Source organism: Schistocerca cancellata, chromosome 6 (genome assembly GCF_023864275.1).
Source record: "Schistocerca cancellata isolate TAMUIC-IGC-003103 chromosome 6, iqSchCanc2.1, whole genome shotgun sequence".
Lineage (NCBI taxonomy): Eukaryota > Metazoa > Arthropoda > Insecta > Orthoptera > Acrididae > Schistocerca > Schistocerca cancellata.
In genome coordinates this window covers 615,832,704-615,855,118 of record NC_064631.1, presented here as the reverse complement: position 1 = coordinate 615,855,118, position 22,415 = coordinate 615,832,704, and the positions used below count along the sequence as shown (strand labels likewise).

Below are 22,415 nucleotides of genomic sequence, written 5' to 3'. Positions count from 1 at the left end.
ATTAAAATGTTTACTTCCGACAATGGTAATGTGATTTATTGTTAGAAATTCTGTGATGAACTGGGAGTCACGAACGAAAAGAGTTCGGCAAACAGTATTTTGGTTTTGACTTTGACACATAAGTTCGAGAAATTTTGGTTGTGACATTTAAATCTATCATATGAGACGTAGTTTAGGTTACTGATCTGAACAACGGTGACATAGTGATGATAACTTTTAAATAAATAGTGCATTATTTTTCAGTTATAAGCCTTAGAGTGTTGACATGAAATAAAATCACAACATTGTAGCTTAGTAATGAAAACACTTTAAATGGTGTTAATTAAATGTAACGTTTAAAATTCGTACCAAACCCCTGTTTATATAAAGCGTGAAGCAAAATAATACCCTATTAACCCTCGAGTGGGTGCGCTGGTGTATAAATTACGCCAAATGCAAATTAAGTTTAATTTTGGTGGGCTGGGCCAACGACTATTCCTTCATTACTGCTTCCGCTACCATGCTGATAGATAGTGTCCGTTGTCTAACATCTGAAGCGCGCCTGTGAGAAGTTTAAAAGCGAGTGTGTCACGTCTGGTGTACCAGATGCACCGTGCGTCTGGTAACTAATATTTTTCCTGTTTGATTTTTCTACATTCACTAATATAGCTACTGTCTTGCGCCTGGTTTTGTGCCAAGTGGTCAATAAAATACGCACAAAAGACATCTTTCTTGTTCATATCTCGAAAATCCGTCAGAATAGATAATCTTTACGAGCTATCCAATGCGAATTCCGATGCTGAAATACGGTATTCAGATGGGGATGACGCGATAGTTCTGACGAAGAAGATGAAGTTAGCAGACTTTTAAATATTATGGACCCATATATAGAATTCTACTAGAAGTATGAAGTTGAAATAATAATTAAATACTACTAAAGGAGGTACTCGTCAGATAATAGCTCCACCGATGCGACGGATAAGAGATCTGTAAGTATGGTCTACAAGGTACGCCGCTCGCCCTCTATCATGCGCCTGTTCGAGAGTTAACTTTGAAACATTGTTTTTTGATAAAATGTGTTACAGTGAAGAGATTATGGGCTCTGCTTCAGCACAAGGATCTGAGCCCTAACACTTGCTGGATACACAAGACGATAACAGCTCAGTGACAGAAGACAATAAATAACAGATAAAGCCATGTGAACCTGTCAACAGGCACTGTACTTGCTGAGATTGTATACTATGGATACCCTGCCTTTCGACTAAGCTCCCTTCAGTGACAGTAAAGACTGATATGAATTCGTACGTTAATAATTTCGTACTAGTATAATTTGGGTGACAGCTTCTAGTCCGCATGACTCGCCGTCAACAACAAGCGGAGTACGCACCTACATGACTTTTACACGACGTGTCAAAGTAGGAAGTAACCGCACGTTTATGCATCCGTTATGCGTGGGAAAAAGACAGGAGGTCTCTTATGATAAGCAGGTGTTGTCTCGCAGTTCGGGAGCGAGGACAACAGCAGCTCAAGTGCTTTGTTCTCATACCTCGTGTAACACAGATTTTCAAGTAGGTAAACTTAGCAGCGGAGACAAACGCCAGCAATATTTATTCAATCTGTTCGAGGACGGTTGGCAGCAAACATCGCGGTGAACAATTACTGGGATTTAGCCCTTTATTTTCACAGTTATCAAACGTTTAATCTCTGTTACTAAAGGAAAAGGAAACAAAACAGACTCATTTAAGCACAGATTGAAAAGAAGTATTAACAGTTTGTCATAGTTTTACCCACTTCTTTAAAAAGAATACAAGAACGTATGAGAACCTGCATTAACTGTTTAAATTTTTCATCTTCTTCTGCTAAAGTGATTTCTTGTTTCCGTCTCATGAGACTCCGTAAAGAGGCTGGATGCTCAGGTAGCTTGCAAACACACAGGAGGTGAAACATAGACGAGAGAATTGCTTCACTGGTCTCCATTGTACTCTATAACAATAGCACTCCCATCGGCCAATCCCAGTGAACTCTAACCGATAGTCCGACCGCTGCCGTGCAACAGCAAACAATATAATGTCAGAAGCACACAGCGTAAAACACTTCTCACGTGATACGAAATAAGATGCGCCACACTTCACTGGGGTACGTCGTGGGATCTTCCTCGTATCAGTAGGTCTATAGTACACAAAGCAAACGCCAAGAACAGTGATTTAAGGACGCCAAAATCACTTAGAGATTCCCTCCTTTCGTCACAAGCAGTAGCTACACAAGCAATCTAATCTGTATCTGGAGTATAGTAAATCAACTGTGAGACATTACCGGACTGAGACGTGTCCATAATGGAATGAAAGACTCGTTTTACAAGAATATGTATGAACACGGTGCCGGCGGGAACTCCGTAAAAGAAATGAACGTTACTTCTGTACTACTTACAGCACAACGTGTCCCTCAACAAGCGCTGCACACTGCTCGGAGAAAGAAGTGGATTGTAATTAGAAGTCACCAGGTTCAAGTGGAAAAATTGGTAGGTATCGAATATCTACGTGAGAGCTACATGGAATACTGCTTTGTTGCCGACGGTGTGATATAGGCTCATGCTATTTTACTCTAGGAATTTAGTAATCCAGTACCAGGGTAAAAACTTATATGGTGCACCAAGAGCGACAGCACTTGTAATCTCGCCGCGCGTGAAATACGTAATCAAACTGTGCAGCTGAACAGAGCTGTTGTCATCAGGAAAAAAAGAAAAGAAAAAAGAGAGAGTCGATTGCGAGTTGTGTCTTGTTAGTTGCCATGTTCAAAACACCTATAACACAAGAAAAGTGAAATAATTATTCTCTGTCGTAATAACTGGCCTTTCGTCTGGGAATATAATTTTGGCCACATCTGCAAAACTTGTAATTTTGTAAAGAAAATTTATGGATTGAAAACATCAAGAACGAGTCTTGTTGTGGATAAAGCTGCCTTCACAAAAAAAAGGTCCTAAAAATGATGCGAAACTGAATGCATCTCTGTTAGGTCTTACGCTCGGCATTTGTCATCAAACGTGCGTGTGCAGCCTGTGCTTTTCCATTTGCATATGCAACCACCTACCAAGAATTTTGTGTGCTAGTCATAAATCCACTTGTGCAGAGACGGCTTCTTGCAGAATCGACGGCTGAATACACGTTGCACTTGAACAATGGACTGGCTTCGCGCAAATTTCAACACACAAAATGATCTCTCTTGTGGTATAGTCGCGAAGTTGCTACAAACAAGCAACGGCGTAGTTGTGTCAAAACTCTGAAGCTTCCTTTATCCAGTGGCATGCGCAATGTGTCTATCTTCTATAGTTTGTCTGTGACTCTGTCATAAATAACTGAAATCTGCTTCTTAAATGACCCGTTATATCTAGGCTACGCTTCTCATACATTGAGTACACAACGAGAAAACGGGTTTCTCAGTTCACAGGACGGTATGACGCAAATTCCAACAGTCTACTGTCAGTTCTAGCAGGTCGTAACTAAATGACAGATACAACAATAAGGCAACATGTTGATAGTGCCACCCGCAGTTTTGTTTATATTACGTTAAGGCGCACCATGAAGAGGTCAAAAGCGCGCGAAGCAAATTAATGTAAGGGCACAGTAAATTAACGTAAACCTAAATAGCCAGTGAAAATAAAAATTAAAAGGAAAGTGTTAAAAAGGAGTTGTCCAAAGCAACAGTAAGAAGCAGCCATGTCTATGTACATACAAACAATGTCATTCGTCAGCTTCATATACACTGCAGTACAAAACATAAATACATAAAGTTCCAAAATAGTCACCGAGCGAGGTGGCGCAGTGGCTAGCACACTAGTCTCGCATTCGGGAGGCCATCCTAATTTAGGTTTTCCGTGATTTCCCTAAATCGCTCCAGGCAAATGCCGGGATGGTTCCTTTGAAAGGGCACGGCCGACTTCCTTCCCCGTCCTTCCCTAATCCTATGAGACCGATGACCTCGCTGTCTGGTCTCCTCCCCCAAACAACCCAACCCCCCCCCCAAAAAATAGTCTCATACTATACTGAGGAAAAGCTAGCCGACCCTTCGAAAAAATTTTCATGGCTCCTGGGATGATACATAAGAGTTAGGAAACATATGACAAGTATCCTGTCAAAATATGGATTGCGCTCTCGTCACCAAATTTGAATCATTCTTCTGGAATACGGGCACACAGTTTTAATCTGCCAGGAAGTTTCACGATGCACATAGTTAACAGCTCTTCATATCGCCTTAGCTGCTGGATGGACGTAAGCTACGGCCGGGCATATAGTTGAGTTCATCCATTATGGCGTAGTGTTCCTTAATCCTCCCCCTGACACAGTACCGACGGCCTTGACGCTGAAGTCACTGTAAGCAGGGAAACACCATACTTTCGCAGCTACCTGGTACAATATTGTCCTGGTTGGCTGCAAAGTCCACCGGTCCGTTGCAATCCATCAACATACAACCTGGTGCTAGAAGAATTTCATATGCTTTCCCAGTCTCTTTAGGTAGAGGAGACAGTCTTGGCTTGGGATATTTTCCATGCTAAGCAAATCCACTTGAAGGATTTCAGGGAACTCTATGACTGTATACATATTACGAAATGCATCGTTCCATTTCATCTCTTTTATTCCAAGGCCCTCAAGATTGCTTTCACTTCCACAATATTGACGGTGAATTTGTTTCTCACAATATGGACGTTGAACTTATTTTCCAGACGGACCTTGAGCGCATAGTCAGACCAACACAATAGTGACTCTGAAATCTGTTCCTTTCCTTAGACTGGTAATAACGGATGATCGTAAGTTAAAGGACATCGACATTCGAAAGCTAGCTATTTTGTCAGTCCTTAAATGGAAGTTATTCAACCGATAGCCAGAATCAGGAAGATCTGGTGAACTCTAGTATATATCATGCTGAAGTTTCCGTAAAATAAGCACTCTCAAATTTTATATTTATTTCTTTACTGACCTATCGAAACGAGCAACCATATTTGTAGCATCTTTTTAAATTTAATAAAGACACCCCCTACCGTCAACCAGATCAAACGAACTTATTTATTTATCAAACCAATGTATTTATTTATGCACTTAATTCACCTGGCAATAGTGAGTATTCATGTTCACTCTAACATCTGTTAAATCCTTGGCTACTTAGCATGAGCTGAATATAATAATAGTAGTTATAATAGTAAATACAGGCATTAAAGTACTATCAAACTTGTTGATGGTATATTTAGTAATTTTCTCGTAACAAAATATCGTTGTCGAGTGAAAGTAATGACAAACCAACAGCAATGCTTGGCAGCAATACATGAGGAATTCAATCTGAAGAAGAAGTCGCTAGTCCGAGCGATAGCGAAGAAACGTGTAAAGTTTGTTCACGAAATGGAAATGGAAAGAAAGGTATGAATACTGCTAGGATAGTGTTAACAATGCGGCAGAAATGTTGATTCGCTGTTGAGTTGAAGCTTCTACTCTTTGTACCTTGGGACTGAAGGAAGACTGCTATGACGTGTCTACACCCCGGCAACGTGAGGTATCTACGTCATGGCAATGTGAAATGTAATGGATGTTCGCTGTTAGTCACCGTCGTGTGAAGGTGTCTTGTAACAGGCTACATTGCAGTGACAGTGGGAGAAATGCGCTTGCTTAGAGCCCCGTTGGTAAGCGTTACGCTCACTCGATCGCTTTATCAATTGCTAGGCACGTTTGAGTGGGACCTTTACGGTCGGAATGCATGAAAACGGGTGGTCCGCACGTAATACTACCATAACATGGCGTGGATATAAGGAAGTCGCAAAGCACGTAGCTCAAGCACGCTGCTCGATCATACGTAGGGATGGATATAAGGAAGTCGCAAAGCACGTAGCTCAAGCACGCTGCTCGATCATACGTAGGGATGGATATAAGGAAGTCGCAAAGCACGTAGCTCAAGCACGCTGCTCGATCATACGTAGGGAACATAGTTATAGCTTCCCAAGCGCTGAGACGGCACAGCAATATGCTGGAATTTTTTTTTTTTTATCGCTTCACGAGTCAAATTTCTGCGTGGTGTGTCCATAATGCAACTGTCCAGAAGTCCCCGAAGAGAACACACTTTACCGTGTCTATGCCTTTCTTGCCCTAGGGTACCCGGATTCATCGAGAAAAAGGGAAAAATGGAAAGGGGAAAAACTGTACACGAAACGCATGAGGTAGCACAAACACGCGGGAGTGCCTCGGGATTTAATTCGGAGCGTGTGTTTATTTATTTATTTATTTATTTATTTATTTATATGATGTACATCTATGGAGTAAGTCCAGCGGAATGCAGATTAGGGTCTAGATCCCGTCGACGACCTTGTAATAGACAAGGGACCTTGTAATAGACAAGGAGCACAATAAGTTCGAATTGGGGAAGGATGACGAAGGAAACTGAACTGTTCTTTTCGAAGGAACTGTCCCGACATTCACTTTACGACCGATTTAGGGAAATCACGAAAAACCGTAATCTGGATGCCCGGACGGGAACCTGAACCGTCGTCCTCCTGAAAGTGAGTCCAGTGTTCATCAAAGCGCCGTCTCGTTTGGTCTCCAATTCGCATTTTTTGAGCATTTTGTAAAGGGCACTACTATCGCTACTGCTAACGACGTAGTGACTCGTACCCCATTACACATTGCTGCTTCGCTTAACATTCGTCTGTGAACACGCCTTTTCAGCATGTTTCCCAAGCGATGTTGCTCATCTTTCGCGTGGAACGGTCGTATGCTGTCGATTCGTACAAAAAAAGAACTGCATGTAGATTTGAAAAAAATATGGATCAGGAAATTTTCCTGCGAATGATAAGGAAGCAGTGAGTGATTTATCGGTTAATGCGCAGAGGATACGCGTAATTACATATGAAGTCAGTCATTCTTAGTCAACAACTTCCGTTGGCTGGCTATATTATCATGGCTATCGTGAACTGTTCTAACGCGAGAGATCAATTTAGAAAAACTTAACAGAAATGTCAAACTACAGACTGAAAGTGAAATTGAGTTTATCTGCTAATATGAGCATGGGTGGGTCTAACCGGTGTTAGGATGTGCGTTAGTTACTAACTCAATAAACGAAGTTAATGGGATAAATGTTATTTTTCCAAAGCGATCTTTCACTTAACCTGGGGAATTAGTGACTAATATTCGTAAAGAAAAAGAGACACATTTGCGTTTTAGACAACACGGTCAGGTTTCGTACGAAGCGTGTTCTCCGTATTTAACATTCCTTACCCTCGCCTGACCGCCACAAAGAAAATTGTTTCAATCAAGAATCAGCAAAATATAATGGGATGACGGTTACAATTTCTGTAACGCATCGGCAGAGACGCAAATCTGAGACGAATCGCTCTTCTTTGAAATTTCTCCACCTCTTCCGGCAGTTGAACCTGGCCACGATCATGGATCGATGAACAAGGGCAGAACGAAGATTGAGGTTTGATGTACAGTTGCCCAGAAGGGAAAAGGACACAAACTCAACACTATACAAGAAGTGAACGAACTAGGGATTGGTTCGGGCCGGCCGGAGTGGCCGAGCGGTTCTAGGCGCTGCAGTCTGGAACCGCGCGACCGCTACGGTCGCTGGTTCGAATCCTGCCTCGGGCATGAATGTGTGTGATGTCCTTAGGTTAGTTAGGTTTAAGTAGTTCTAAGTTCTACCGGACTGATGACCTCAGAAGTTAAGTCCCATAGTGCTCAGAGCCATTTGAACCATTTGATTGGTTCGGCCGCATTCATGGGCGAATTGTGTTTCCTTTCGATTCTTCCCATAAACCATCTGCCTTCTCTGTGGCTAGATGAATGTGGTCGTTTCATTCCTACTACTGCATATGGTCGCTGATTAAGCTTTTTTGCAGATAGATGACCTTGATGACGTAGCAGTGTTAGCACCTATTTGCCGTATTTATTCAAGTTACAATTGCCGATCAATAAAACATCCAATTGGCATCAGCCTCTGAAGAAAACCAAGTTGCGTGGCGCCAGGAAAGATTTTGGCAAAATTCAGAAAAACCTATATAAGAAGAGAAGGTACCAGGTCTACGAGCACTGGCCTTCCATATCAGAGTGCTGCATATTAGCTCCGCTACAAATCGCTTGCCGACATAACTAGAAGCGGGAAACATCGTCACATTACGGGAGTAAAATCCTCTGGAATACACTCACTCCTAAGTTGTTATACCCACAGAACCATTTCTAAATCCCACTTCCAACTAACGTTACATTGCGTCTTAAAATAGGGAAAAGATAACAATAGCACCATAATGGTAGTTCAATAAGCAACGTTAGGAACTGCAAACGAGTCAGGTAACAGACTTGAGTGGGCGATATAATTTTGGCTAGTGTAAACGACATGGAGGAACATGTATCCAGGTGAATGGATAGCGGATGAAACAAGGAAATTCTTTGCTGGATTCCAAGAGATACGAAAAGACCCAGACGAAAACCCAGCGGAAAGTAGGAAGATGACATTACAAAACGAGGAGCAACAACACGGATGCCTATAGCTGGATACTGTATCCCATGGAAAAGTCTATCGGAGGCCTTTATCAAACAGTGGACGCATTATGGAAGTGATGGTGATGATTACGACGCTTCTCTTATTGTCTGGAACATCAAAAACACATTAGTAGCCCTAGGCCAACCAAAGGAGCACATAATGTGCTGCCATTTTTACATGAAATTTGGGAGAACTAGTAGAGGAAGTTCAACAGTGATATCAAAGAAGTACAAAGAAAAAGTGAGATATAAAGTCAGGGAAAGAAATTTATTGATCTGTATGCTGTTGTACACCACTTTATGACAAATAGAAGTAAATATCTTTTATATTTTTATACTAGAACGCTGCATGCTATTTTGCAGTGTTTGAGATAACCAGAAATCCACGTGGAAGGGAAAGAGAACAATAGGAGGGGAAAAAACTTGAGAGGAAAAGTCAACATTTGTTACAAGCCTTAAGCTGGTCAAGTATTTGCAAGAATTCTGAAATGAGAAAAGAAAAGAACAAAGGGCGATTCCGGCGAAGTGCAATACTGCGTGCTTGTGTTCAGCATAATACTTGGCAGGTAAGGATTTAAATGTACTCTGTGGAAAAGTCCTTTTTCTATACGTATTTTCAACCGTAATCTGATTACCTGATTACTCGGATTTACGATAAATCGGACTGTCAAGATGGCAACAGACGTATGCTTACGAAACACACATGCGCGAACATGCAAAAATTCCTTGCGTATCCACACGGCTCAAGCATACTTGTACAAGCATGAGTTTGTTTAGCAGCCTCATAGGGGTATGTGGAGTAAAGGCTATTTCAAAACTGATAAATGCTTGCACAAGTGTCTCTATTCTTGGAACACACGCTCAACCATGTACATGCTTTTTGCTTTCACAAGCATCCAAAACTGAATTTCGATCAAGCATCAAGCTATTTGTGTAGTTATGATGCTTGCACAGATTTATGACACACGTTCAAGCGTGTTGGCGCAAGCATGATTGCGCATGTGTCAGTTGCACTCCTGTCTAGCCGCGGATTGGTCAAACAAACTCGTACAAGTACAAGTTTGTCAGTTTAACCTCATTCAGAAGCAGACGCTGTTCATGTTCATGAGTATTTTAACAGTAGTGAGAATGGCCACAAATGCAGACAAAGCAGTCCTGGCATTGACTTTGTCACAGTGTTTAAAGAAGAAGAAGAAGTAAACATGACTCTGGTCTACTCAGCTAAAAGAAATATTGCTCTTGGAACCCGATGATTACATCAGTTTTCTTCGAATGGACAATGAAGCTTTCAAAAACATGTTAAGGCCCTCGCAGAAGAGAAAACTTGTCTCCAAATTCGCTCTTACGCGGCCACAGATGTGTCAAACAAGCCTGGACACGTCGAAGAAAGCTTGTCAATTTAACCTTACTTTTGAAGCAGACGCTTTTCATGTATGCTGCATTTTGGCACTTGTGGGAATGGCTACAGACACAGATGATATATTTCTAACATTGACTCTGGGACTATGCTTAACGAAGAAAAAAACAAGACGCTGGTCCACGGAATGGTTTAAAGTGAGAGAGAAATATACACCTGAAAACTTGTTAATGGGAATGTTACACCCAGAAACTGAAGTTTACATCAAGTTTCTACGTTTAATTATCTGTGTAGCGTTGCTTCGGCCTCGCGTTATAAGAGAAGGCAAGCGCTGTATACGGAAATTCATTCTCTTCTACTTGCTCCTCTAACGAGAGTTCATTAAAATATCACTACGTGCTATCATATAGCCCACATCATCCGTGCAGGAACGGAGAGCTTCGATTTCTTTTATTTCATTGCACTCCTGTGTATTTTTTGTGCGTAAAATATTGATATTGTTGATAATCTCTCCCTGTGTCATATCTGGCTGGGAAAGATGTGACCTCTACTATTTCGGTAATTGTCCGGGCTATTTTGTTTTTGTCCTTGATCGTAGTTTTCATAGTGGTGAAAACTCACAATAAAGTGAGATAAATTGTCATAAAACAATTTTTCTCTAAACATATGTGGCGAATCATCGAAGCAAACAACTTCAACCAACTTGTCAAACTTTCCGTCAATCAAAATTTCTCGGAAACACATCAAACACGGTCGATGCTCGACAAACACCACAAACAGCACAGTAGAGGGCCAATGCTTTGCAAACATATTACACTTAGAACTTCCGGGCTGATAGGCCGTGGTCGAAGCAAAGACCTTGTAAAAAATAACTAGACTCACTGATGGCGCTGCAGTCGCGGGATAATTTGAACCTTCGGCTGGACGCCATTATAATGGTTGTAGTCTGATATGTTGTGTAGTATTGTTGTTTATGAAGACCCTGATTCAACGTTGTATATTCGTTGGGGCGTACATACAGTATTTGTTACTCGTAATTCTACTGTCTATACGTTCCAATCAAATGAAGTACAATGGTGAAGAGTTGTGCAGCGATTAATTGTACAAATAAATTCGAGAAAGGAACGAATATTACATTTCACAGGAATGTGGATATTTTAAGTTGTTTTGTATGTCGGTGCAATTGCTTAATAAATGTTTTTGTAACACGGTATTAGCATAATGTCTGTGCATCTATTTGCAGGTTTCCTTCCTCAAAACCACAGCTGTTACAAAAATGGTTACACGCTGTCAGGAGGCAAGATTTCCGACCAACTGAATACCATTTTATATGTTTTGATCATTTTGAAGAAAGTTGGCTGATAGGTAGTGTTTTCACGGTCTAGGTTAGGTTGAAACTTGATAATTTCGTCGTGAGTTGCCAAAGCACCATGCCGTATATAACGCACTTCTCGTCATAAAATCTAAAGCAAGGTAGAGTCAGAAAATATCTATTAATATAGTGGGCAAATATTGGAGTATTTTGATGCATTTTGCGTACATCTATCGTAAATGAACTACGAAAAATGCTAGGGGTCCAGTCCATAACTTTTAGCTACGGCAGATTCCATGTAGTACGTAAGATAAATTCATGAACAGTGACTAGTTGCTGTTTGTTCGTAAATTAAAAAGTATATTGTAGTAAAGCATTTAAATGAGTTATTATGTTTGTGACTTAACTCAAGGGAAGGCATTTTATAACCAAAAGCGATGTATAAACATTCGAACTCCGCGCGTCAGTTTACCACTCTAATGGCCGCCGCCCAGCTATTCAATTTGTCCGCTCTTCACAGTCGACCACTCGTGCGGTTGTGGGGGCCTGGGTCGAAGTATAAAACTTCGACCACGGCCTATCAGCCCGGAAGTTTTAAGTGAAGACAATACCGGCCGTGAAAGCTTACATTGTATGATCAAACATATTACAGTTTGAAAAACTTTAATCGTGTAAGGGGGCCTTTAGGGAACTATCTGGTCCTTTGTCTCACCGAAGCACGTGTCAAACCCCTTTGTGAGTGACCGCAGCCGTGGGCACAAAGTCCAGTGTTGCCAACAGCAGCGACGCGGCGCGTAGCCTTGATGAGACTGCGCCTTTCTGACACGCGACAGAAATAAGACCACAGAGAAGTCGTTAGAAGGCGCGAGCGAGCGGCTGCTATAACAGCTTGGCGCGGAGCGGCCTGCGCCTGACGCAACACGGTGCTTGTTCGGCCAGGCGTCCTGCCAAACGAGACTACCTATCCAGGAAGCGCTGGACGCCTGCCAATATTTTTATGTGGACGCCAAAGCCACAGGTTCGCTGCCTCACGTGTTCATCAGCAGCGCGCCTACTCTGCATTTGTTCATTGCAAACCACCAGACATTATTCGGTGTAGGGCACATAACGTTGTAGAATCCCCTCCTCTTTTCGTGTCCTATTCGTGGAGGATGGATAACTGTGACTCCACTGTAGGTCCCCCAAGAACAGGTTGGATAAGGGTATCGTCAGGAGAGCCACAGGGGAGTGTGATAGGTCCGCTCTTACTACCTGTATACATGAATGATCTGACAGCAATCTGCGGCTGTCTGCCGAAGGTGCTGTGGTGCACGGGAAAGTGTCGTTGAGTGGCTGTACGGGAATACCTGGCGAATGGCAGCTTTCTCTAAACGTAGAAAAATGCTGATATAATGCAAATGAGTAGGAAAAGCAGTCCCGTAATGTCCGTGTATAGCACTGATATTGTGCTGCTTGACAGTCATGTCTACATCTACATCTGCATCCATACTCCGCAAGCCACCTGACGGTGTGTGGCGGAGGGAACCTTGAGTACCTCTATCGGTTCTCGCTTCTATTCCAGTCTCGTATTGATCGTGGAAAGAAGGTACGTGTGGGCTCTAATCTCTCTGATTTTATCCTCATGGTCTCTTTGCGAGATATACATAGGAGGAAGCAATATACTGCTTGACTCCTCGGTGACGGTATGTTCTCGAAACTTCAAAAAAGCCCGTACCGAGCTACTGAGCGTCTCTCTTGCAGAGTCTTCCACTGGAGTTTATCTGTCATCTCCGTAACGCTTTCGCCATTACTAAATGATCCTGTAACTAAGCGCGCTGCTCTCCGTTGGATCTTCTCTATCTCTTCTATCAACCCAATCTGGTACGGATCCCACACGGTGAGCAGTATTCAAGCAGTGGGCGAACAAGTGTACTGTAACCTACTTCCTTTGTTTTCGGACTGCATTTCCTTAGGATTCTTCCAATGAATCTCAGTGTGGCATCTGCTTTACCGACGACTAATTTCATATGGTCACTCCATTTTAAATCACTCCTAATGCCTACACCCATATAATTTATGGAATTAATTGCTTCCCTGCTACATTGTAGCTAAATGATAAAGGATCTTTCTTTCTATGCATTCGCAGCACATTACACTTGTCTACATTGAGATTCAATTGCCATTCCCTGCACCATGCGTCAATTCGTTGCAGATCCTCCTGTATTTCAGTACAATTTTCCATTGTTACAACCTCTCGATATACTACAGCATCATCCGCAAAAAGTCTCAGTAAACGCCCGACGTTATCCACAAGTTCATTTATATATATTGTGAATAACAACGGTCCTCGATTAAATATCTAGGCGCAACGCTGCAAAGCAATTTGAAATGGGACGGGCACAACAAAAACATTAGTAGGGAAGGCGAGCGGTAGTCTTCGTTTATTGTTGAGAATCTTCGGGAAGTGCGGGCCCTCTATAATGGCGACAGCGTATAGAACACCAGTGCGACCAAGTCTTGAACACTGATGAATATTTGGGATTCCCAGCAGGTCGGATTAAAGGAAGAGAGGTAAGCAATTCAGAGGCGGACCGGTAAATTTGTTACCGGCAGGTGCGATCAACACGCGGGTATTACTGGGATGCTTTGTGAACTCAAAACGCGAATCCCTGGATGGAAGACGAAGTTCTTTCCGCGAAACACTTTTGAGGAAATTCAGAGAACCGGCATTTGAAGCTGACTACAAAACGATTCTACTGCCGCCAACGTACACTTCGCGAAAGACCACGAAGATAAGAGAAATTAGGGCCCGTGCGGAGGCGTATTAACAGTCTTTCATCCCTCGCTCTATTTGCGAGTGGAACAGGAAAGGGACGAGGTACACACTGCCATGCACCATAAGGTGTCTTGCAGAGTATTTACGTAGATATAGATGGAGTCTGTTCAAAGGTAGGAGGAAGCCAAGGGCACACCACCAACGGGACCGTGTACTGAGATGTTATGTCGATTAATTTGATCGTCGTGATCATTGTTCGAAATGTATCTGTAGGAAACGGTATGATTCTAGACACGTGTGGGAAAGTGGACTCTCAGAATTTGGAAAATAGCACTCTCCATATTCGGTGTCAACATGTTTCTCTCCCTCAGAAAACCTTTTGTTGCTATTGTCAGTCTTCATTTTCCCCATTACTTCTACCATTGTTAGTTATTTTGCCGACGAAACAGCAAAACTTTTCTGCCGTATCGTCTGATTTTCTAGAATCGAATATAAATTTCAGAGCTAGAAAATTTTACTGAAACTACTGGCTCTGAAAATAATCTAATAAGGAAATGATACTGTGAACTGTAACCATTATTGACACGAAGGTAACTGGAACTTCTGAAGTGTAATGTTACAGAAGATGGTGAAAATCTAGATGGATAAGTCGGAGAACTAATGAAGTGCTACTGAACCAAACAGGCAAGCAAAGAGCTTTACGGCACTACTTGACTAAAAGAAGGGAGAGGTTGATGTGATACATCTTGAGGCATCAAGCAAGGGCGCCTATGCCTGGGACCAACGGATAGCTGCTCCCCCCCCCCCGCCCCCCAATCCGCCTAGCTCTCACGGAAAGGAAAAAAAAAATAGTCTAATAAGGTGGTTTTCTTTCAATAAAATGATTGGAAAGTGGGTATCACACATGTATTTAACAGGGTCTGAGCTGGAACTTTTTAAATCGCCATTCGTCTTCCAAAATATCAAAAATACTCAATGCCCGGGGTCTTGCCCCCCCCCCCCCCAAACAAACTATCGTATGGGCGCCCTTGGCATCAAGGAATACTTAATTTGGCATTTGATGAAATGAAGGGCAAACATTGTAGAAGAAGACCAAGGCTTGAATACAGAATACAGGAAGCACGTCCAAACTGATGCTGGTTGCCGCAGACATGCAGAGACGAAGAGGCTTCCACAGGATACGGTATCGTGAAGAACTGCGTCAAATTTGTCCTCACAAAGACTACACCACAAGCTCTCCATAACGCACATACCCAACCTGGAAGCGTCTCTAAACTGCAGTACGTTGATTGTTTCTCCGACACTCTCATCTCAGACGAATCGCAAAGTTCTTCTTCGAATATTGACATCTGAGGTCTAAAAATGACAACCTACAACTCCCGCTGGAAAAAACGAGGCTGTAGATAAACGGTATGTATACATCCACCGGACGGACGCCTTACGTTCGACTGTCTCTTTTGTACTAATCGAAAGGAGTATACAATTTTAGGCAGCAACTATTCTTTTCCACCAACACTTTAGTACACAAGCAGTTCTCAAGGCTTGTCATAGAATTATACATCTGCTGCATCATCCATACACCGCAGCGAAGTAGTGGTGAACCACGTGCACTACAGTATCATTAATCAAACAATGTAGAATTCCCACTCCACATCTAAAGACTTGTCTACGAGAGTTGAATTATCATACAATCATGAGGGCCCGCAGAGATTTATCCAGGGGGAAGAGAGTGGCACCAAGAGTCTAAAATTCTCTTTTTTCATATAAATAAGTTGGTCAGTTTTGAGTGGGGCCACGCAACAAGAACTAGATTTTATAGATGACAGAAAAATCTTTGTATATCCCACCAGAAAAATGAAATGTATGAGAACTCTGCGATGAAAAAAAACTGTACTCCAGATTCCAGGGACGCGAGTGGGGTAGGGGGTGGGGGGAGAGGGGGCAAATGCCCCCTCTTGCCCCTCTCCCATCATTGTGGTTGGTAGCCTAGACATATAATGGCGATTACCACAGAAAATTCTTCCACTGCAATTCAAACTCTGTCAGCTTCGCGCGTCTGACGGCACGCTTCGCTTTGTGTAATCCCCACCTGCGCACCGCTCGTGCAAAGGGAGTAGATAAAGGAAAATGGGATTACCAACTCGTACTGCTGATATTCCAGAACTTCGTTGCTTCAGCGGTGGCTGTTTTATTTTGCAACGCTGTCACTTCTGGAAAACGATCTACAACTGCTTACGTATTCTTATGAGGCTCTTTGTTACAAAAAAAATCGTATGTAGGAAAAAAAAACGTGCAGACACAAACACAAAACTACTGTTATTTACTACTTTCTGCCTTTGACATCTCTCAATGGTAGTCTTCTAAATTGGAAATAGATTTTCAATATAAGTAGACAGGAGTGAACGTAATTGTGTGTGCGTGTTTAGCTTGTTTTTAACTTCTTGCTGTCTTACAAAATCGTCATGGAAAAATTTGAGATAAATCTACACGCAAGAGTGTTTCCCGCTTCGACACATCTAAAAGAGTCAGTGAAACTATTGGAAATAGCCCCTCTCGTTGAGCTACTGAAGTAATTACCAAAGAAGAGAGATTTTTCATTCATGTAATTGTGAGGGACCTGGCGTACTAGCTTCGCTGCCAACCAACTCCATCACAAAACAACAAACTTAGAATGTTTATCAGTTACACTTGGACTTAAAGACAAAGGCAATTACAAAAATTTGGACTTAATTTATTGAAAGAAAGCAACAGATTGATGTAATTTTATAATGAATAAACTTGTAGGTCATAAGAAACAAATATTACGCACGTCGCATCAAATCGGCCATGCTTTAAAAGCAAACTGTTTTAGTAATATTATTCCAATCTTCCAGACACATTAAGTTAGTCCGTATCTAAAGAAATTCACAGAACAGAGGCAGTGTTTTACCCTAAGAGAATTAGGAGAGTGTTTACACTTAAAACCATGGTATGACTTCGAACAACCTCGAGATGTGCAAGTGAAAAGCAATTTAAAGATTGACAGAACGCAATTTTGACATAATTTCTCCGTTGGTGTTATCATATGTCTGTGCTTCTTCCTTTTTTTTACAATCGCAATGAGTGTTGGTATCTTTCATAACTTTCAATCCTTTGTCGCTCTCTTCGCCACTGTATACCTAACTCCATTGTTCTTAGGAGCAAGTGCTATATATTCGTATTCTTTGGCTCCCCCCTCCTTCCATTGACACATTATCTCTACCTATATGAGCTATATAACAGCACATAGCATGCCAACCGGTTCCTTTTTTGATTGTCTCTCTCGCAAACTTTTTCCTTCCGTTTTCAATACGCTTTTCTTTACTTTCTAACAGCAGACGCCATGTCACTCCCAGCGCTCAGACAAGGCAGGCGGTTCGATAATGAAGCTAATGGTTGCGTCAGGGCACCGCCCACATTAGCGCGGCGTGTTCAAAATTTTTGATGCCGGTGCCCTCTGGTTTCTTGCTTGCACTACGTTCTATGTCGTGGCGGTGGTTATTCACCCAAATGAATGAAAAGTAGGACCGGTTTACGAAATTGAGATACATTAATATTAAGGAATACGCTTCTCCAATAAACATCCGAACATTTCCGTTGCCATCACCATTATTTTAGTGGGCGTTAACAGCACATAATGGCAGATTGGTGCTAATACACATGTGCGTAGATACTGTAGACTCATGAAAGTGGTTTTCTTTTTGCATTCAGATGCTTTTAAAAGTAATCATAGAAAACTATAGAGTACTCACTTTAACACAAAAAGAAGAGTTAATTCAGAACAGTGTGTGCAACTGAACTTCGTAGGGATATTGCACACGCTGCTATCCATATAAGCGAAATAAATAATAATAAATAACCATAAATTCAGATATCCTCTTAAGAGGAACGGCAAGATTACGAGAACAGAAAGGGAAAACCAGAAATACTGTAACAAGTATTCCGTTTTCTTTTACCTATAAAAGAGGCAGCGAAAAAAGTTAACGAGGTGCAGTGTAAATCCGGCACACGTAAAGTTGACAAACTGAGTTCCTACATCTTGTGGGAAACTGTATCATACTGTCAGCATACAAGTTCACTTTCGCTAATCTACTTGCATAAGATCTACATTTATATGATGATAAGCGAACATCATACTTTCCAGAGTCTGTCTTCTACATGAAAAATAATAATACCTCACAAATAAATGAAAAATATTTGCCTTTAGTGAATACAGTCTTGCTCGCGCCACTATAAGTGCCGGTCGTATCAAAATGCAACATGACTGTCTAAGGTTTTCGCGAATTAGATTGTAGATATAAAGACACACTGAGCGTTGGTTGCTGGCAAGACAGTACACAAGAACTGTTAAAAAGAAAATCAGGCTTATATCACAGTTTGTTAAATGAAAGAGCGACCGTGGCAAATTTCTAGCGTTTTATTTATTGTAAGTGAAGTATTTACTGAATCCAGTCTCATAAAGCAGCTCTTATTGTTAGCGAAAAAGCGTGTTGCAGCGCTCATATGGGCTGCCATGTAGCAAATGATATTCGTAGTGTACTTACTGGTTCACGGTAGATCTCTGGACAACAACTGAGCATTCGAACAGCGCAGCCTGGTATATATTTGCGCCTCAGTGACCAATCGCGTGCGGCGAGACAACACAGCCATGGGAGAGCAGCCAATCGCTGCGTCCGTTGTGTAACGGCCGCTATCGAACAGCCGCCGGTCAAAGTCCGCCGGAGTTGCTCAGTCGGCCGCAGCGGCGGTGGCGCAGGCTAGCGGAAAGGAGAGCTGTTATTGATTGGCGGCGCGGCGAGCGCTAGCTCCCTTCCCCGACACCCACGAATACGCGGAAATGAGGCGGTCGCAAGCGACGCGCTCAACAAAGGAAGACAAACCAGAAAAGTCACAAAGAACAATGGTGCTGAAACCTTATTCCTTCCCTTTCTTCGAAAAAGTAGGGCTGAAGCTCAGCTATTTGCGTTTATAGTTTTTCAGATCATAATATAATGGCCGGGCCAGCTAGGTACTAGCCTCCAGGTCGGTTCAGTTTCTGAGTCTGTTCTGAGTGCTCTGATTTACAAACACATTAACGTCACCTATATTTTAATGTCTATATTTGGTATGCAGGTGAACTGTTTCCTCCTTTATAGTTGCACATAAGTGAAAATTTACACACAATATTTATGACTCAACTCAGTACGTATCTCCGCATGATTCCCATAACAATCCACAGAAAAAGAAATAAATCGGGATTTAACTAGTTACCCAGTGAGTTTATAACGCGGACTCCTTTCTCTGTCAAAAGACGAGGAATTCCCCTGCGGTGATTATTGAATGCTTTCTAACTACTCTCAGTAAATTAAATAACTTACCTCCAGTAGCCCTCCATCTTATTTGATGTGGGCTTGCATAGTGTTTTAAATGAAGGACATCATCATATGACAAACATAATGCCTTACACTACCTTGCTGAAATTTTGCGATTCTTTTTGAATACACTGGACCCATTGTGACAAATGTCCAACTTTATTTAGCACTAGGTAATAATAATGTGCTGTTGGCGATCTGCTTCTTACAGATACAACACATCCTTAGCAAAGTTTATTTCTTTCTTTGATTTTTCCAGGATCAATTCTTCTGATTTTAATTCTCAGTGCTTTTGTGAGCGAATGAAACCGCGAATCCTACAATTTGTGTATCGGCTAAACGCTACATGTGTCCGCTGACAGCTGACGAAGTTACTTGAAATTGGTTCCCGTGAAGCTGATCACCTTATGTATGTCAGGCAATACCTCTACACCCCCCAAAAACTACGGCATAAGGTTCAACTACAATCATCAAACAAATGAGATACCTTCCTGTAGAATCGTAACTATCAGTAACAACATGAATCATCATTCAGAGCAGCACGATTTCAAATATTTGTACATCTGCTTTTTATAATACAGGCTGCGTATGGTGCTTCGTCTTAAAATTAGTGGCAGCACCTCTTGTTTTGATATAAGTTTATGCTTTAATTACCTCCTGGTGTGACTGACTATGTAGTAAGCTTCCCCTTCTTCGGTCACGAGGACAGTATGTAAGTCAAACCATAATAAAGTCAGATTGTGTTAATATTCAATTACATTCTGTGGGCATGTTATTATGGCTATCTTTAGAATGTTTTCCGTAAAGTGTAAAAGTAAAATGGGGTCTGGCACTATGGAGCTGTTGATACACATACTGGACGTATGTGTAAGTAAATTAAAATTTTCTTGGGGAAATGATGAAGTTCGAACGTGAAGAAGATCAGGCGAATACAGGCATTTCGCACGTACGTAGAGTTGGTCAAACAAGAGTGATGTCGGCGCAATTCACAGCAGTAGGCTACACTTTGTTCATCTGAAGAGCTGATATACAAATGAAGTAAAATTCACTTCTACCTTTTCTTGAGGTGGACATCGTATCACGTTCCTTGAAAGGAATTCTAGCAAGTGCAAACTGTTTTGCATCAAAAGCCGTTAATTTCCCAACGTTATGGCGTATTCGAAATGTGTGTTTTAGGACAGTTGATATTTTTAAAAATATCGTGACTCCGATATATCGATATCTTATCGGCTCTCGAGATATCGAAAAAATTTGTTGGTACGTGGACGGTAAAAATATCGACATACTGGCCTAGAAAAGTATCGAGTGCTCATCGTAAACAGACTGCTGCTTTTAATGCTATATACACTCCTAGAAATTGAAATAAGAACACCGTGAATTCATTGTCCCAGGAAGGGGAAACTTTATTGACACATTCCTGGGGTCAGATACATCACATGATCACACTGACAGAACCACAGGCACATAGACACAGGCAACAGAGCATGCACAACGTCGGCACTAGTACAGTGTATATCCACCTTTCGCAGCAATGCAGGCTGCTATTCTCCCATGGAGACGATCGTAGAGATGCTGGATGTAGTCCTGTGGAACGGCTTGCCATGCCATTTCCACCTGGCGCCTCAGTTGGACCAGCGTTCGTGCTGGACGTGCAGACCGCGTGAGACGACGCTTCATCCAGTCCCAAACATGCTCAATGGGGGACAGATCCGGAGATCTTGCTGGCCAGGGTAGTTGACTTACACCTTCTAGAGCACATTGGGTGGCACGGGATACATGCGGACGTGCATTGTCCTGTTGGAACAGCAAGTTCCCTTGCCGGTCTAGGAATGGTAGAACGATGGGTTCGATGACGGTTTGGATGTACCGTGCACTATTGAGTGTCCCCTCGACGATCACCAGTGGTGTACGGCCAGTGTAGGAGATCGCTCCCCACACCATGATGCCGGATGTTGGCCCTGTGTGCCTCGGTCGTATGCAGTCCTGATTGTGGCGCTCACCTGCACGGCGCCAAACACGCATACGACCATCATTGGCACCAAGGCAGAAGCGACTGTCATCGCTGAAGACGACACGTCTCCATTCGTCCCTCCATTCACGCCTGTCGCGACACCACTGGAGGCGGGCTGCACGATGTTGGGGCGTGAGCGGAAGACGGCCTAACGGTGTGCGGGACCGTAGCCCAGCTTCATGGAGACGGTTGCGAATGGTCCTCGCCGATACCCCAGGAGCAACAGTGTCCCTAATTTGCTGGCAAGTGGCGGTGCGGTCCCCTACGGCACTGCGTAGGATCCTACGGTCTTGGCGTACATCCGTGCGTCGCTGCGGTCCGGTCCCAGGTCGACGGGCACGTGCACCTTCCGCCGACCACTGGCGGCAACATCGATGTACTGTGGAGACCTCACGCCCCACGTGTTGAGCAATTCGGCGGTACGTCCACCCGGCCTCCCGCATGCCCACTATACGCCCTCGCTCGAAGTCCGTCAACTGCACATACGGTTCACGTCCACGCTGTCGCGGCATGCTACCAGTGTTAAAGACTGCGATGGAGCTCCGTATGCCACGGCAAACTGGCTGACACTGACGGCGGCGGTGCACAAATGCTGCGCAGCTAGCGCCATTCGACGGCCAACACCGCGGTTCCTGGTGTGTCCGCTGTGCCGTGCGTGTGATCATTGCTTGTACAGCCCTCTCGCAGTGTCCGGAGCAAGTATGGTGGGTCTGACACACCGGTGTCAATGTGTTCTTTTTTCCATTTCCAGGAGTGTATTTAAGCATTGAATTATTATTAGATATTGTGTACATCAACAAGCTACCAGGCTTCTTATCCTCCTTAGAGCAAGAATTGAAAGGAAGAGGATGCACGTTCACTCTAAGCGATTACCATATTCCTAATATTGGTAACTGCATGTAAGTGGCACAAAAAAGGTGTAGGATGGGTCCGTCGTTATGTTTCGTCACAAGTCGGATTTGTCCGTAGCACTTCATGTCGACTTCCCTGTTTTTTTCATTTTTGCCGACCCCAGCGACCTGACAGGTGAAACTAAACGTTGCAGTTTCTGTTGGTAGCGCCGTGCGCCCGTTACGTCAGAATTTCGCCTGACACGTCTCCATACTCTGCAAAAACCAA

General features: G+C 42.8%; 1 protein-coding gene across 1 annotated transcript in view; it reads right to left on the bottom strand.

The window, feature by feature from the left end:
- Positions 1–18,544, bottom strand: part of LOC126190769 (mitochondrial uncoupling protein 2-like) — a 38,374-nt gene extending 19,830 nt beyond the window's left edge. Inside the window, exon 1 of the mRNA XM_049931297.1 lies at positions 18,479–18,544. The gene's annotated coding sequence lies outside the window, so the exon portion shown is untranslated. The remainder of the gene's footprint in view (positions 1–18,478) is intronic.
- Between the last annotated feature and the right edge of the window lie 3,871 nt (positions 18,545–22,415).